The sequence below is a fragment of the Limulus polyphemus genome, unplaced genomic scaffold (assembly GCF_000517525.1).
Source record: "Limulus polyphemus unplaced genomic scaffold, Limulus_polyphemus-2.1.2 Scaffold5722, whole genome shotgun sequence".
NCBI lineage: Eukaryota > Metazoa > Arthropoda > Merostomata > Xiphosura > Limulidae > Limulus > Limulus polyphemus.
The window spans coordinates 26141-45871 of NW_013671332.1; the positions used below are offsets into that span (position 1 = coordinate 26141).

Here is a 19731-nt window from a genome sequence, read left to right on the forward strand (position 1 = left end):
TAGCATGTTTGGTGGGACGGGGATTCGAACTCACGACCCTCAGATTGCGAGTCGAGCGCCTTATCCACCTGGCCACGCAGGACCCAATTTGACAATAACCTTCCATTGCAAAAGGCTCCGTCGTAATATTGTCATATTAACCACACCCCTTGTGTATATGTATCAGAAAACATAGAAGTATAATATTTATAGTACTTAAAACATTATTATTCCCCCTAGAGAAATTGCAGAGATAATGTGATGTTCAACAATATTATTAAAAGAAATCAAACCAAAGGTAACAGTAAAAGCAGTGTCTTTCTTCAAATATATATGTATTAAAATAGTTTTGTTGTGATTTATATTCGAACCTTTAATTTATTTGTAAACAAAATTTAAAACTATCACTATTGGTAGAACACGTTTTTTGACGATGTTAATGAGTTCCCTTACTTTATATTATTTTTTATTTTCAATACTTATTTGCCCTTTTTTTGTGATCCTCAATCAAGTTGAAATTTAAAAATATTAGTCGAAAAACAAGTGCTAGCCCTCATTTAATAGACAAGGTGAAGATGTTTTTTTTTTTTTTCGTGTATAATTTAGACGATAATACTTTCTCATTTTATAGCCACATTATAGGCAAGCGTGGCCGTGTCATTAGCGTGTCCAGGTTGTGAATCCGAACGTTCTTTTTTGTCGCAGAAATGCGCTTTGTATCCTGAGGTCGTTGATGTATTATAAAAGTGAGAGTCAAATCCTACTATTTGGTGGCGCATTCCGACATGACGACCCCTGTCATTATTTGATGGTCTGTCAATTTCATAATCTCTACGCTAAATGTGTGACTTATTAAAAATCCATAAACCCGACATCAAACTGCAAGTGGACAAAACATGATGACTCAGCCCCCTAGCGGCACAGCGATATGTCTGCAGACTTACAACGCTAGAATCCTGGTTTCGATACCCGTGGTAGGCAGAGCACAGATAGCCCATCGTGTAGCTTTGTGCTTAATTACAAACAAACAAAACAAACGATGACTCAACATGGTGGTATATTTCTTCAACCACTAACACATTAAGATTTCATTCACACATACGCTTTCCATGAATTTCATAAGTGGAAGCAAACTTTCATCCACATCTTTTTATCACTATTCTGCAAATTCTAGAAACTCTTGAAGATGATCTATTATTTTACATTCATGGTGTCTACAGGATTACGTTCGGTAAAACTCTCAAAGTGGTGTCAAACTTTCATCAGCTAACAGATCGAATACATATTTCAATACTACCGTTTCTACGAATACTTCCACTCAAAGCCGAAAAACCTATCACAAAAAGAACACTGAGTCTCTAAAAACCACATTCTTCACTCCACACCACATTACCATTCCTTCGCCAAGACTGCACTCTAAACACAAAATACAGAGCAACCAAGCCCAACTGAAGATCAACAAACTCAAACCCCAGCTTAAAAATATGATATAAAATTCTCAACGGAAGCTTATACATTCGACCATCAAACTCAGACAACTACTCAAACCAGAAGCCAACAAACCGAAACCAGCTTAGCCAGAGAATCAGACCCTTCATTTGTCCGACTATGAAGAAGAAAATACCAAGTTTGTGGACTGTCTCTGCTATTGACTAGAAATATCACCTAAAGTAGTATATCAAATACTCAAAGAACTCTTCTTATCAAAGGCTCTACTATTAGCGAAATCGTTGAAAGAAATTTACTATTTTTTAAAAAGCTGACAAATTTATTGGCAAACTACCTTGAGCCTCACTTCCTCAACTTTCTCGGGCTATAGTTCACCATTGAGCCAAGATCAGCATCCATGGCTGTAAATCTAACCAAAATAATCTGCTGTCAACATTAGTCCATTTCCGAAGAGTAGACAAAGAAGGATTCTTCAAACACTGAGCGCTCATGGGTCCTATCCAAAATTCCTACTATGATTTCGTTGTCCTACTACTCGGTCAGAAAGAGTAGCTTACGACTTAGAAGTTGGCGCTATGGACTAGTTCAGAATTAGGGACGGCTATGGTCAAATAGCCCCTTGTGCATAGTTTTACGCAAAAATTCAAACATATATATAGCCATATTAACCCTTTATTTACCAAGATGGGCACATTATCTATTTATGTCTAATGCTGCTTCACGGCAAACTGTACTATTTCATCAATAAAAAGTTTTTACAATCTCTTTCAATAATCATACTTCACTTAACCTCTGTAAAATTTCAAAAGATAATTAATATAATGTTGATTACAAAATGAGCCCCTGTTGGCTATGCACGTCTGTTTGATATCTTAATAATACCATACAAAAAAGAAAAAGAAAAAATCCTAGTCTGAAATATATGTTCTATTTATTTGATGGATGAAGGTATTCGTCCAAAAAATAAATAAATAGATACACAATTGAGCACGTTTTCTTCAGTGTATGTAATCAACGAAGCGAAGAATATTAATTATTTTTAATTTACTGGGAAAAACAATTTAAGAACCTTGCATAATGTGGGCTATTATATCGATACTAATTAAGATTTATTATATTTGACTAGGTAAGATATTTTGTTTAAATCAAATTCCTTTTAATTGAGTAATTTGAGTTATTATATCGTTATCTAAAACTTACTTTGTTCCTTTCTTTTTTATTCATGATATTAGTTTTTTAAGTTCTTTGTAAGTCTCATATTTAAATAAAAATTACTCGATATGTGACGTGATCTCGAAATATGACTGATTTTTGCACAATGCTTAAAGTGGATATAACTAACCTTTGCAGAAAAATAATAAGAACAAACCGGTTACGGGAGACCGAGTACAATCCAAAGGGTATCATGTCGAACTAAAGGATCTGAGGTTCAGTAGTTCGCGAGTCGTTACTACTCCCCCCACCCCAAAATCGCGCTTTGCAATTGGGGGGCCGTGGATGCGCCATAAGAATGACAGTCAAATGCCACTATTCAAGAAGAGTAGGCTATAACTTGGTGTTGGATGATATTGACTAGCTACTTTCCTTCTTGTTTATCACTTAAAAATAAGCACTAGTAGCCCTCGAGTAGCTTTACGCGAAAATTAGGGAACAACAACACCACTACCAGTTCCGAGCTTACGTGCCACCCACCTGATGGCCTGTCCAAAACCTTTTATTCGTTTACTTGTTTTTAGAGTAAAGCCACAATGAGCTATCTGTTGTGTACTTATGCAAAGATAATGCACGAATATAATTAAAGCAAAATAACATAAGTTAATCATGCTTGGTGCGCAGAACAGTGAAAGGCATTGGGGCAGAAGAAGAAGTGGACTAGATCTGAAGCCATCGAAAAGACCAGAATAGGTGTAGAAGTAGGGGGAAGAGTGATCTGTTACATAAATAACTTATGCACTTTATAACATGTCGATAATTTCAGTATCATTTTTGATAGCCAATATTATCTTATAATATGTATTTTACATGTAGCAACGTATAAGAACCACAAAATTTAAGAAATTTTAAGCCATCAATTTTTAAAGGTCATATCTGTAAATCAGTAACAATTACCTGACATTATAAAGGTAAAATAAAAACATAATAAGAATTATTTATAAATAATACATTTATATTGTAAATCTACACAGAAATGTAAACGAAAAATAAACATAAATTGTTTAAAAATTGGTTCCTACATGATCCCGAATTACCAAAAAAGGAGTCCGTACCCGAAAATAAACCCCATTAGTGCACCCGCCCTTAGTACCTAAGCACTATGCCATGTTTGGTCCAGCTAGACTCTAAGTAGAGATATGTATATAATTTTAAACCTGGTGTTTCCAGGATCACGAGGGAGACCAGGAACAAAACTTTTGATGCCATATTCGGTTTCAGCGACTCTGAAAATCTACTTCTAGACCACATTATGTTTGGGTGACCCTTCAAGCTCATTTTAGCTCCTATTGGTAGAAGAATTCACTATATAGGTAAGGCACTCTGGTCCACCTGAAGCCTGCCTGCCAAATTTGGCACTGCTAACCTGTGCTAGCTCCAAAACTGTGGGAAAAGTTCACGGAAAGACAAATTCACAAACACAAAACGTGAATTGATAATGGATGAGGAAATGAAACAAAGAAGCCCAACAAGAAAGGCTAATTTTTCTGATTTTTTTATAATCATTTTTTAAATTATATTAGATAGAACGTCGACAGATTTGAAACTTATTTTTACAAACTACTTAAGTTATGTACGAAATGATAAAACAGTGTATAGTGTGTAATATTCCTGTCCAAGCCCTTTATCTCGTTAGTTATTCTAGCTGTCTTAAATATCCTTGGTATTGGGCGAAAAGCCTAGTCAGCAGTAGATACTTCAGATATATTGTGGTTCACATGAAATTATACACTCTTGCCTACTTTCACTCAGATGTTCTTGTTAATAATTATTAATTCAGTCTTCTCTTGTGGACTTTGTTGTTCCTTTACGTGCTCCGAGATCAAGAAGAGTATCTTACTGATTCCAGTTCTGAACAGGATAATTCAATAAAATAACAGTTAATAATATATAATGTCAAAACGAATTAATAATATAGTGTAAAAAATCATTACTCTAATTCTGACGTGTGACGTAAGTAAAAATTTGATGAAAAATTACATTCCTACTTAAGGCAACAATCGGATTTGGAAAGTACAGTAAGATCTGCGAGGACAGAAGACTTTTCTAATGGTTTAACATGATTGTGGTTAATAGTAATTTATGCCGAGACTCATTTTGTATTTAGGATTATATATCGGGTACTATCTAGCGCTTTGGAAACCATTGGTTAGCAAGAAAGGGGACCCAGACAAGGATGTTACACATATGATATTGTTCTGCTAACTCATACATGGATAGATTGGATTAACTAATTACTAAGATTATATTACCTTGATTGAAAATAATGTCTTATTATAGATGTTTCATTAATTTATATTATAGATATCCCTGTCACTTCAAAGTAAATGTTTTATGTTTATTTATGAATATCTTATCATTGATAATGAATATGATTTTTGAAGTGTTACCGTTAATGAAACGAAATATCAGTAGATGCGTATTATTTTTTTTCTATTATAATCCAGGTATGTTTACAGCGGGGTATTAGTTAAAATAATGTAAATATATTCATTTTAAATATTCTTTATTGTTTTGTGGATCAAATAAATTCTATTAAAATTGCTTGATAAAAACAATGCTGAAATAATCATACTTATTATAAGAAATTATGATAAGCATATTCTATTTTTTAAATTTACATTCTTAATCTAGTCCCTTATGGATTTTAAATAATTAGAAGAGTGTATAATAATAGTATTTCAATCACACTATATTCGTCATTTCCATTACCGACGACGCGTTTCGCTCAATCCAGAGCTCTTCTGACCAGCTGGAATACAACGAATACAGAACACAGAAAGTGGGATATTAGAAAGTTTCACTTCTCGTCAGTGTTGAAGGCCTGTTATCATTGAAAAAACACTCTTAGTTTAACCTTATTATAATTTATTTATATTTTTCTTACCTGTTTGTCTTTCTATATAGGATTTCAAATTACCTTACTTCACCTGCTCTGTGAACTTAAACAGATGTAGAGATCATGAAAATTAATCAGACAAGACCCAAAGTTGACTCCCAGCTTTATGTTTAATACGTATAAAATAAGGACTTTATCTCGAAGGAAAATACTATTTGTCTTTAAAATGCAGCAGAGTAAACCTATCTCCTGTTTGATTAATTTAATAAACTATGTACGTTTAACTTTTAAAAAAGCCTGAATGTTTAGCTGTTTTGTCTCCCTGCCATGTGAACTGTTTATGTTTAAATTCGAAATGGATGCATTAGATACTTCTGGTGATGAACTTTTGGCGTGATTAAGATCTGTGGATGACGGAATGACAAAGATACATTATTACAGTGTGTTTGTTTGTTTGTAATTAAGCACAAAGCTACACAATGGGCTATCTGTGCTCTGCCCACCACGAGTATCGAAACCCGGTTTCTAGCGTTGTAAATCCGCAGACATACCGCTGTGCCACTGGGGGACATTACAGTGTGAAGGACATCTTAATTTAATTAGTCTTACTATTCGGTTTTCACTGAAGACAAAAAAAAACGATCTTTTGCCTTTCAGGGATAAAACAGCCAAACACGATAATGGATTTCTCTCAATGTCTGTTTATAGCAAACTGTTTTCGGGCCGTTCCGTCACATAACAGATTATGTCACCTCTGACCTCAAAATAGTTTGTCTTTTTCCACGTTTGTATATAGAATAATGAAAATATGTACTTATGATCGCGACATAAGATGTAACTAGGTGCAGAGATTGCAATCCCGAAATTTCTGGTGAGTTGCATAATTATCATAATTTAATAATGTCACTATTTACGAGATTACAGAAAATGATAAAGTTGCTGACATATATTCAAGGTATGTGAACAAGAACAGGTAATATAACAGTAATTAAAGTATTGTATGGTAATTTTCTCTCTGCACTGTAAGTCAAATAATTGTCTCACGGGAGTAAAAGATAAAATAGAACGAGTTGACAAATGTGATATTAACAAAATTCCTTGCCTATGTGATATAATTTATAGGAATCTGAAATTTAGAATTATTTAAAATAAAAAGGAGCTAAATAAATGTGAAGTTAATGAATCGGCTTTAGCGGAACATGCTTTAAGCATATCTCATGTTATAAGCTGGGAAGATATGAAATTAACAAATCAGGTTGAGTTTAATTGGGAATTAAGTTAGAGAACCAAGATAAATTGAGAAAAACAAAAATATTATATTTAATAAAGATTTTGGTCCAGGTGTGAGAGAAATACTAGAAATCGGTGTTGTAAGCTTATTTAATGACGAGTTGTGCAATTGTGTTCGAGGTCGAGATGGCGCTGTGGGTTTAATGTATGTTTGTGTAAATTGAATGTTATGTAAGACATATAAGTCAGTAGTTGTTTGTTTGTTTGTAATTAAGCACAAAGCTACACAATGGGCTATCTGTGCTCTGCCCACCACGGGTATCAAAACATTATTCTAGCGTTGTAAGTCCGCAGATATATCGCTGTGCCACTGAGGGCGTCAGTAGCTGATTTTTAACTCTTAATTCTCATGATGGAGGCGTAGAGCACCTACGAAACATGTAGAATCTTTGTAAGGCTACGCTCTGTTTTAGTAAATTAAATTATATTTTGCAACAATCAACGCTGTATCTTGTTTTTTTTTTAATATTTTAAGAAGACTCGCTTGCTGATTCGCCAGTTCCTTTGAATAGAAATATATTATGCAAATAAAATAATAAAAATAAATTATCGATGATTAAAAATAAATAAATCAATAATATCATGTTATTAATCCTTACCCTAAAATTTGTCTTGTAAACTACTTAAATAAAATAGATAATAATAATTACAATTCACTTACTTACTTTAGTTCACACCATAACAGTCGTTGTTGATGAAAATTGGGGTAATAAAGAGCGCTTAGACCATTAATGTGTTTGTCGTATCCCAGCCGGCTTGATGAGCTTTGGTATTGGGCGAATAGCTTCATTAGGACTGGATGTGGCAGATGTAATCTGGTGGAAATGTTATCACATATTCTTTACTTACAGTCATAATTTCTTAGAATTCTTTTAACCCACGCAGGATTGTAGGGTTCCTATTTGTACAATATTGTTTTTGCTCTAAATTCGAAGACGAGTGGAGGGGAAAAGCAAAATAGGACACAGCGTTTATGAATGGACTTTCTGACTAGTTAAACAAATATTATGTTTTGCTTGAACCCTTAATTACATTAACGCACGTAAATTAAATTGCAGTAGTTTCAAATACTTCCTTATAACTGTTGTTAGATATATAAGACTGTTCAGTTTAAGAGTTATTATTTAGTTTATTTAATGATTTAATATTTAATGATTATTTAGTTTTCATAACAAGAGTTTTCAAAGTTAATTATGCTAAAAGCGATAGTTATGATAAGTCTTATTATGTAACTCTACGAGTCATACGTTGTGTATGCAATTTAATTGTTGTACTTGGCTTTTGTAATATTGTTGTCGTCATCTTACTTGAAGCTTCTAAGTCTTTCTCGTTATGTTTAATACTGCTGTTACTAGTGAGCTAGATATTTCTAGACTTTTCTTTTGCGTGTTATAAATACGTGCAGGTACAGAAGTAAGAAAGTTTAGTAAGAAGTAAGTTAATGAAAGTGAAGATAGACTAGGTGATTGTGGTAACCAACAATTATAGTGGTGATTTTGGAGGGAGTTTCACAGCTTGTATTGTAACAACAAAGATAGAGAAGAATAATTTGTTTTGGTGAAAGGGTGTTCTAAAGTGACTGAACCCGTCTGTGTGGACTTTGACGAAAAATAGACAATTGTTTAAAGCTCTGGATAAACCTGTGATAACCAATAGCGTAACGAATTTTAGAATAAGTGAATTGTGTGCTGTCGTTTATTGTTGAAATTTATCGCCAACAAGTCATAGACACCTATTGTAAAGAATCCGGCCTTACAAAACATGATTACCGTTGTTACTTATTAATGTTTACGTTGCTTTATAAATAGATCGCACGTATAGATAAACAGTGTTTACCATGAAACTTTACAAAAGACGCCTGTTTATTTCTATATTAATATAGTACTAAATATTTTTATGCATTGTTTACAATTTCATTCTCCATTCATTTTTAAATGATTGGTAAGAATGAATTTTACGTTATTTCTCTATTGTATAAAAATAACATAGGAACAATTGTTATTATTTAAAAAAACATGAAAATGACAGGGGAAAACTTTTAAGCTAAACGGGTCGAAACTGTTATTGACTCTTACGTTTTCAATTAAAAATAACGAAAAATACCAAAAGCCTGTTTTTCCCCTGAAACTACGTTATACTCTTTCTTTAAATAATGCAACAACGTGTTTAGGCTATTCAGCTAGACCTTAACTTAGATTCACTGATTAGACCGGAAACGTAGTTTCAGGGGAGAGCATCCATATAACAACGGTAATTTAATTTGGAAAGTGGTAGGTAAAACTCAACCTCTATTCTTTGTTGAAGGTCTATTATTGATTAAAAAAAAAGCCTTAGGTTGACCTCATTTTAATTTATTTATATATTTTTCCCTGCTTTTAATTCCAGACGGGATTCAAGATAACCTTGCTCCACCTGGGATACAAAATGTACAACTTAAACAGTTGTAGAGATCAGGAAGATTAATCAGACAAGACTCAAAGTTGACTTCCAGCTTTATCTTTGATATGTGTAAAATAAAGACTTTACCTCGAAGGAAAGTGTTATTTGCTTTTCAAAATGCAACTGAGAAATTCTTATCTCTTATTTGATCTTATTTTAATAAACTATGCACGTTCAATCTTTAAGAAAGTCTGAATATTTAGTTGTTTTGTCACAAAGAGTTGTTTCTTCAGAATCTCCCATTTCCTGTAAGAGAAGATAGAATTTAAAACACTCTAAACTCCAGTTTCATTTTTAACATTACAGAATGAGAACTTTTTATATACGTAATAAACTATTATTTTCAAAAAAGATATTATAATAATGAGACGAAAATTAACATTCTATCTATTGAATGTTGACAACGCCCATACCAAAAAATCATACTGATGAAGCTATGTGGGTTTAATTTAATTGGAAATACGTTACATCTCAGTTCTTATAGGGAAAACAATACTTGCAATGTTTGACATATTTATGAATATTACTTAAAGTTTAGAACATGGCGTGATTTGATCACAATAGATATCTTTCAAAAGCATTACTAATGTGCTAATCAGAACGCTGAAAAAAGTCACAATTTTATGTTATTTCATAGTATCACTCTTTGGGTCATGGGTTAAATATTATTATTTTGTTTTCTTGACCTTTTACCTTCTGTTTCCAAACGTCTGAACTCATACATTGAATAATCAATAATGACAGTGGTTAAGAAGATATTTTGTAGATGACTTTCAACACGTCTATCCTTCCATCTCTCGTTCAAGTGGTTCAGCGGTAAGTCTAAAAACTAGTGATGCTAAAAATCGTGTTAGATACCCGTGGTTGGTAGAGCACAGATAGCCCATCGTATAGCTTTGTGTTTAACAACAACCAACACTTCCAAGTATCATTGTACATTTTGCACTATTTTAGGTACAAAGTTCTGCTGATCGATACTACATGAGAATATGTCAAAACTATACGCTGAAGATTTCATCTGTTCGTTGTAACAAAAATCATTACACAACATCGATTATAATGTTTTTTTGTAACGGATGTTCGCGCAAAGCTACACGAGGGCTATCTGCGCTAGCCGTTCTTAATTTAGCAGTGTAGGACTAGAGGGAAGGCAGCTATTCATCATCACCCACCGCCAACTCTTGGGCTACTCCTTTACCAACGAATAGTGCGATTGACCGTCACATTATAACGCCCCCACGGCTGAAAGGGCGAGCATGTTTGGTGTGACGGGGATTCGGGGCCCGATTATAATGACTATTCGAAAGCGAACCTCAGACTTAACGAAGTTAGGAGAATTTATACAGTCAATGCTTGGAATCATGGTCTAAAAATGTGTTTTTGTATTATTTTTTGTTAAAAAGAAGTTTAATGGTTTATTTTTTATCAGCATGAAAACCTTTGTCTAAATTTATGGAAATGACCAAAAGTTAAATTTATCTTGTATATTGTATAAAAAAGGATTTTTTTGTTTGTTTGAAGTTAAGCACAAAGTTACACAATGGGCTATCTGTGCTCTGTCTACTACGGGTATCGAAATCTGGTTTCTAGCGTTGTATAAAAAGGAGTATGTATCTCTCATACATATATATCTCTCATATATATTTATTTAATTCTAAATTTATGATTCGAGGGCACTGACTTAAAAATGGTGCAATGCCTCCGATAAGTCGTTCTATTTGTGGTTGTGTTTTGACAATATCGAATAACAAACTATTTTTAAACGTCATCATTCCAACCAAAATATATTAGACTGTCGATTACATATGCGCTGATTTCTCGTGTGTTTAGAATTTATGGTTAAATTATTATATAATAAAATAAAGTCGGGCATACCATATTGGTTAGTGTGCCTCGTTGCTATGAAATCGCGCTCTTTACGTTCGAGTTATGAGTTCATTGTATTAGTGACGGTTGAGTCCCACTATTCTTTTAGAGTACCACAAAAGTTAAGGGTGAGTGCCTTCCTTCTAGTCTATCTTTTCAAAATTAGGGGCGGCTACCAAAAATAACCCTTGTTTAGTTTTGTGCTAATATCCGAAAACAATATACAATAAACGAAACATCCGGGAAGAAAATACTTAAAATGAACCTTATTTACATTATTGTATGTTTATTCTTCTGAGTTAATTACTGCAGGACTTTCCTGCGTTATATTTGTGAACATACTTATCGAGAAAATTTTATTTATCTACATATTAGAGAACTCTTCCAGTTTTCTTTCCTGATATAGAGTTAGAAGGTATGACAGAAATTCAGGATAGATTAGGAACATATAAAGTAAATAATCAGAAAAAGATCTTACATTAATATAAGATACAAGTAATAGTAGATACAATTTAATCAAAATAGTACATTGTTGTAAGCTATGATTTTTTTTGTTAAATTTAGAAGTTTGTATTGTTCTGATGAGATCTGCATAAGCTCTCCTCTTAACATCTGGAATTTTTCATGAAAGGTTTCCACGGCATACCGCTCAACTAATTGGATTATGGAAAGCCAACAGGGAAGAGCGGTGTGCTTTCAACATGACAACCTTACGACGGTGCCTTTGGAGATGGAGACTACGCTCATCAACGTTCATCAAACAGGCCTATCCAAGAGGGACTGTAATAATGTGGTAAGGCTTCATATAGTTTAAATATAACGTATTCAATCTCTGTATTAGAGGTACGAGAAAATTAGCAGGTACTTGAAGTAAGAGTGTTTAGCGTTATTTGTAAAGCCTATCGTTAGTTTTGTGAAACTTTTATAAGTTATAGAACTTGAGTCGAAAAAATAAAATGATTTCATTATCATTCAGGTTGAACTTCAAGATGATTACATGTGATCGAAGCGAAATTGAAAACGTAATGTGAATGATGAAATATTAAAAGCAAGAACAAGAAGAAAGAGACAGAATTTTAGTGAGAAAATGCTCTAATTTTTACACGTTTCGTTTACAGGTGCGTGACTCGTTAACGTAATCTGCGACAGAGTATATTTCACTTCGTTTATCCGTGGCAAATATTCCATGGCGGTGGGGGTGTCCCACAGGTGTTAGAAATGAGCGAGCTATCTCTATTCGCCAGAGAGTATACGTGAAAATGTGCAATTAGAAAAAAAAAATGGAAGTATTGACGAAGTTGGCGAATGAAAAGTAGTGAAAGTGAAACAAGCTTATCGCGAATCTTATGGGATATTTTAAATAATAATAAAATAATATAATGATAATGTCAATAATAATAATAATTTTTAATAATGTCATTAAACTGACTTTGTGATATTGATTGGCAGTGGGTGGGCAGAACTTTTTGTTGCAGCTGTATTCAAATTTACTCATTTTGTATGAACATATTCACAAAATTCTTCGCAGATAATGCTTATGTGCATAATGAAACATGTTTTTGTATACCTGGCTGATTGTTTACACACTATATAAAATTTAAAGAATCATAGGCATGGGTAATATCGGACAACTGGTATTTTTTTGCACTAGTACTTTTTAGCGATTATATCAGTTTTGTATATGCCATAACCTTCGTCCGAACAAAATATTTCTCACCGTCATTAATTGTTAACTTTGCTCGTTTTCTTCACTAATATCTTCTTCTAAATGTTTATACGCTTTCAGTGACTTGTAAGTATGTATTCTTTATTTGTGAAAGGTTTTCCTTATTGCTCGAAGTCAGATACGTTTTCCTCTATGTCAAATCTGGGATGCTGCTTAAATTTCTCTCTCATTTCGAAACCGAGAGTTATAACTATTCTTTTATGAAAGATCTGATACTGTTTTGTCCATTTTGCAATAAGTTTTGCGAAACCTTTTGCAAATAGAGAACACAAATTAAACACGAAACAATTCAGTCCCCAATTTCGTCAAATCTTGTGAGTTCTCGCACTATTTCGCAAATTAAGCACTTGAATAACGTAGAATATAATAGGAAAAACCGAAGAAGCTATACTGAATGAAGTCCAAAAATTCATGGAAGATGTAAAGAAAATTATAATAATAAAATTTAAGAAGTAAAAAGGACATCATTGAAGTACAGAAGGATTATATATGTAAAAAGACCATCAACGTACAAAAGAATACCAATGCCAGGGTCTACCATATAGAAACTGAACTTGCAAATGCAAGGATCAAACCAATCACACACCCTTTCACTGTTCCACATACTTACCTTGGAAATGATTTCCATCTCTATCTTATATGCATCCCAATGTGTCTTTCCATCACAATCTGTTGTTTTCTCAAGAATTAGAGCTACAAAATAGGTCAGCAGGAGATTCAACAATATATTTATCACAGAATAGTTGTGAATTCTCTGGGTCTGATTTAGTTCATTAGAAATAAAAAGACTGTATAAAAAAAACACACAACGAATAACCTTTATTATTCAAAACAGCATGCGTATTTGTTTTAACACAGAAGACGATCACCTTTACTGGATAATTGAGTCTAGACTGATAAATTCCTCTCTATAGACTATCTAGTTTTAAATCTTATACTAGACTGTGAGAAAACATATTACATAGGGAAAGCAGTAATCAGGCTTTCTCAGAGCGACTTGCACCATTCACGTGACTGTTCATTGCCATTATAAAAGAAAATAAATTATAATCTTGAAGTACCATTTGATCGACTAGTTTAGAAAACAGGTGTCTACTTTCTTACACTAAGTACAACTTTAAATCTAATTTCTCCATGGATGGGTAAAGTGCTATCTTAGGGGAACGATACAGAACAAATTGGTAGCTAGAACAAAAGTAACTTGTTTGTTTTGTATCTATACAATGGGCTATCTGTCCTGTGCTCACCATAGGTAATGAACCCCGATTTTTAGCATATAACCTCTCTTAATGCTAAACTATTGGGGGTTGAAATTAACATAATATCTATGGTTACAACGTATCATCAGTTACAATAACTGGTTAATGAATTGCATGAAAACTGCAAATTCTACATTAAAATAAAAAGGCAGAAAATACATAATAAGCCTGCATACCATTTTATCCACCCTCTAGCTCCTGAAGCTGACATTAATTGTAAACTTTAAAATGAATTAAATTTATACATACGGACTGGTCAAGTAGTACTGTGACTAGAGTCCACCCCTGTAAAACGCTTACTCGCAACACGAACAATACAATCCTTTAACAAGGACAAACTATATAAAGAAACATCCTTTAACGAAGATTCAATTTTCAAATACAAATTGAATCACAAAAGTACAAGAATGAGCCCTTTAACACCGAAATTACAACACATACGGTTCACACTAGAAATCAAAATACCCTTTATTAAATACTATGTACTTACAATTTCGGATTTCACATAATAGAACAAAAGTACACCTAAGTTGACATCAAACAATAATGAAATTACCAATTAACAGCGAAATTGAAAATAAATTCTTTAAGACACATCACAAAATCAAATATACAAACTACTACACACACATGCACAAAGAAGAATCTCTTTTAGCATTAAATACAATATAATTTGACATGGTAACACGTTTTTTGACAATGGAAGAGCAGTTACAGTACAAATTTATAGTTATGAAATACAAAATAAAATAAACACTTCAAGAAGTGTCATAAATACATTTCTATATAATACATAAGTAAATAGAAAAGACACCTTTCAATTAATAATGACACCAATAAACACATTACAAATTACAAAACCATTCAATAAATATAAAACAATAAACAAGAAATGTTAACATATACATATTGCATTAAAACAAAAATGATCAAATGGAATGACACTGTTACACAAAACCAATTAATAAAATAAACACTTTAAGAAATATGCCATAACTGCAGTATAGTAAAATACATCACATACAAACAACTCTAAGTACAATTAATTAAATAAAAGACAAAAAAATGTAGAGATACCTAGATTATACAACAATCACAATGAAACACACACACACACACACATATATATATATATACAGCTGGATGCCCGTCGTATAACGGTAAATACTGATTAATTTTTCTTTTGAAAATTAAATCTAAATAAATGTTTTATGAACATGTTTTCTTAAAAAATAATAATTATATTATCGTAACAAAATCGGTAAAGAGAATATTTATCTTTTTTTTTCTAGTTTTCATGAAAACACATTTTTTTGTGTATAGTTGACCATCTCCTGTAAGTGGTCATTGATTAGAATTTTAACTTATATATATATTTATGCTACGTTCAAAGATGCTTCTTGATGAACTATGCGAAAAACCTGGTTGTCAAATGAATATTCCTACATAGTCCAATGTCTGACCCTGCGATTTATTGATTGTGATGGCAAAGGCAAAGGTCTTGGAGGAGAAGGGAAAATGTACGAAGGTATAACTTGCATGAAAAACGCCTGTAAAATATTTGACTAAATTGTTAAAAGTCTCTTAGCTAACTTGAGAAACATCAATAAGATGTATTGCAGTAGCATCTATTGGGTTGAAAATATATTTAAATTTTGTTTGACACAGACAGACACAGGTGTTTATATGATATGATTCCTGATTTAATCTATAATGGTATTCATATTTTCCGTTTCTTCAAAGAGCTTGCTGCGAATACGATAACAAATATAGAAAAATGAATAAAAAAAAATTAACATAATAAGGCTTACGAGGATATGAACACGAAGCTTTCACATAATAGTTGAGCATTATAACTACCTGGACACCCAGTCTTTGTAATCAAGTCTTAATAAATAACACAGGCCTGCGATGGTTTTATTGTTTTGAAATTTTTACATGTTCTACTGTTATTCCTGTACGTTGAATCCTAAAATGATATCCATTTTTCTCCACCACGTACAGAGTTTTCACAAAACGTCATATGTACTTTTACACAAGTGAAACATTTCCATTGAAATCCGTTCACTTTTTCTTATGCTTAAAATGCTGACAACCACTTGCTATACAGTTCTTTAGACCAATCGTGACGTGAGAGTCTTATCAATTGTTCTAGAACACATGAGAAACACACCGCTAGTATTAGGTCGTCAAGAAATTAGTGTCGTGTTTTTTGGAACACTTTCATTACCTTCCCCACAGAAAAAAAAAAAAACGTACATAACCTAGTTTTTAAGGCTAAAGTCACCTGAACGAAATTTCCTGAACCATCGTTAACACTTATGAACATTTCCATAAAATTATTTGATATTCTTTGTGGCTACAGAGGCGTTGTTTCCCTTCTTGTATTCAAACAGCACTACATGTCGAATGTGTGTCTCGTCGTGTGTCATCACTATAAGGGATTAGTGTATGCTAAATTTTACACATTATATAGGCTACATTAACATGATGTTTACGCGGTTCGTATAATTGTTCTACGTGATGTACGTTTTCTGAGGGGTGGTTAGTGAAAGTATTCCAAAACACGACATTAATTTCTTGACGACTTAATATTTTTAGCTCTTTCCTTCTCATTTTCTTGGTGGAGGTGGTACGAGACAGCATTTTCATCTCCCTCTGATTTGTTGATATCTTCCTCTTATTCTTGATTGAGCCATTGCACAAGAGGTTCTTCGGTAAGATTCAGGCATAGCTTATCGATGTGTGTACCACTCTTTTTGCACACCTCTCAATTGCTGTAACTCATGCGTCAATGGACTGACTCTTGGAGCACAAGATAATGTCCTGTCCCGCCAGTGCTAAGACGATTCCATAAGCTTCATAAACGGAATCACGAGATAGTTAGTTAAAACGAATTATTGCTGTCTGACACTCGATATTGTTGTTAATACAGAATATTGGAATATTGTTTTTTTTTCTTTGGGTTTAGGTTTTTTTCTTCTTCTAGTTCTTTTTCCCGATTCCATTATTTGAAATAACTAACATTGATATTTATGTTTTATTGTTCATTAACATTAGTATCTAGTCCTGGCCAGGCACGGATTCATTAACTGTGTTTTTGGAAAGTGCTCAATTTCATTCCAAGTGTTGTTACAGTTTAATACATTGTTTTTTGTTGAACTCTGTTTGTAGTGGCGTGTTATTTCAGCTGCAACACAAGCTAGGAATCATGGCATTGTGTTTGATAATGGTGGTACAGCACATCTTCCTTCACTAGTAACTGCTTTTACAAATGTCATAGGTCACATGCACCTATGTCACACTTCTCAATCTGATATGCATGGCAAAGAATGTTCATGTTAGATCTGAATCCATCAGGTGCTCTTTCTGGAGCTCTCAAAGTGTTAACTGTGGCATCCATCCACAAGTGGAATGAATATCCTACTGCACGGCTTATTGTCACTATGACAGAAAAGGTTTCACCTCTCACTTGTTGTCCAAGTTCAGGACATTCAATGAATAAAATAGTCTCACTGTGTGGGAAGACAGTCTATTGGCATTTCTGTGCTGTGGGCCCAAAAATGCTGTATAACTATATCGTACTCCTGCAATTCTGCTATTCAGCATGCAGCCATTCCTTCCAGATTCTTAGATATTGTCAGCAGTTTCAGCAATGTTTAGTCTATGCAAATTGTGAACTTTCTGCCATACAGGTAGTTTTAGTAGTTTTTTTTATGAAGACTAGAGGTACAAGCAGTTCTTTCTTCATTGCATACTATATGCATTCCAGAGCCATGGGTATACGAATGGGTATGTTACTGTCCATACTTCAACTGTTATAACAGATTCCACTATCACTAGCATTGGTATCTAAAAAGAACTCACAGTTCTTTCATGGATATTCCAGCACTAGGGCTCCTACTAAAGCATGCTTCAGGGACTGTAATGTGTTCTCACATTCCTTATGTTATCTCAAGTGCATCACAACTTTAGTGAGAACGGTAATAGTATGGCAGTCTTGGAGAATATGGCCACGAGCCATTGCTAGTGAGTTTCAAAAAGGAAACTGTGGACCTCTTGATTGATAACAGGTTGAGGCGAGTCTCACAGCACTGTTATTTTAACAGGATCTGTCAAGGATCTCTTCTCATGATATAACCGAGAAGTTCCACTTCATCATGCACGAACTCACATTTTCCTGGTTTTAGTTTCAAGCCTGCTTTTTTTTTCAATCCATTGGAATATCATTTTTTAGGTTCTTAGTCACAGACTCAAAAGTGCAACTAGATATAAAAATGTCATTCACATATAACAGGCATTTCTCCCATTTCAGTCCCTTCAGTGTAAACTATATTAAGTTCTCAAAGTGGTGGGTACATTACACAATCTGAAGGGCATGATGCAAAAACTCAAACAATCTTTCGTGCTGAATGCAGTTTTAAGTATACTTTTTTTCATCAAACTATACTCGCCACATCTAAACTGTTTCAAGATGTTCAGACATTCATCTGTTTGCAGCGAGGGAATGGTATTAATGTGAATTACCATGTTCACTCGTCTAAAACCAACACAGAACCTTATCAATATCTTTCTTTCTTTCTGGCAGTTACAACTGGACACAACCAATCATTTTCTGAAGGTTGTTAATCCTGTCCATTGTATCTCAGCAACTTCTTACTTCCATAGTGCTCCAGTGAAGGATGTTTATTTAATTTGACATACATAATCTTTATATATGTGATGTAGTATTACTGTTGTTTGACCTAATTGGTTAGCTGGTTCCACAAATACGTAGGCATGTTTCTCCAACCAAGCATTAAATTGCTGCTGCTGTAATGAGTCAAGAGTAGTTCCACAATCCTTAACTAGTGATCTCAGTTGTTTTTGCAGATGTGTAATTGGTTTCGGATGCAGTATGACTGATTTAAGCCTAGCATTACCACTGGCCTTGGCTACTTATTCTATGCTTACAATGCTGATGACCACTTCAGTGAAAAGTTGGATAACTGATCACCCTTAATTGTAGAACAACACCAGAACTTCATTTCCACTCAGATATAAACAAGAACTAATGCTGTTTCCTTTCTGAACAGGAGTACATTTAATATCTAGGTTCTTTCACCAAAGCACTAAACCTCATCCATAGTAAACCACAGGACACCACTTATGTACGTGGGGGCATTATAGCTTCCTCCCCATACACGCTTATTCAGTCTCCCCTTCTTGAGCCTGATCTAGCCGGCATCAAATATCTCTCCTACAGAACACCAGCTTCACAGGTGAGACTGACCAGTGAGTTCCACAATAAGTCCATCCCAAGGATGTCAATACTAGAACCGAGGTCGGCGACAACTACCTTTATTCTGTGAATGAAGGTTTCTAGACATAGTCAGTGTTTCACCTCTCCATTTACACATAGCTTGTATATATTCGTTAGAATAAAGTCTATGTTAACTGGCCTGAGTGGCCATTTCACTCAGAATGTCTAATTCAATGCAAGATATCCCAGTGTACTGACCATTATCGTATCAGCTAGGAACTTTATTGATTGTTGCTGTACTCTGATATGTACATACACCAAGGTTCACCCAGCCCTGAGAGAGAACTGAGCTAGCATCAAGCTATTCGTTAGTGGCCAGTGGCAACCTGGGCTCTATGACTGTCTTTGGACATATCAGAAAAGGAGAATT

The 19731-nt window shown here is 33.8% G+C and overlaps 1 long non-coding RNA gene across 1 annotated transcript in view; it reads left to right on the top strand.

Moving 5' to 3' along the window:
- Positions 1–9324, top strand: part of LOC111089267 — a 28287-nt gene extending 18963 nt beyond the window's left edge. Inside the window, exon 3 of the long non-coding RNA XR_002613553.1 lies at positions 9155–9324. This is a non-coding gene — a long non-coding RNA (uncharacterized LOC111089267). The remainder of the gene's footprint in view (positions 1–9154) is intronic.
- Positions 9325–19731: the final 10407 nt, after the last annotated feature.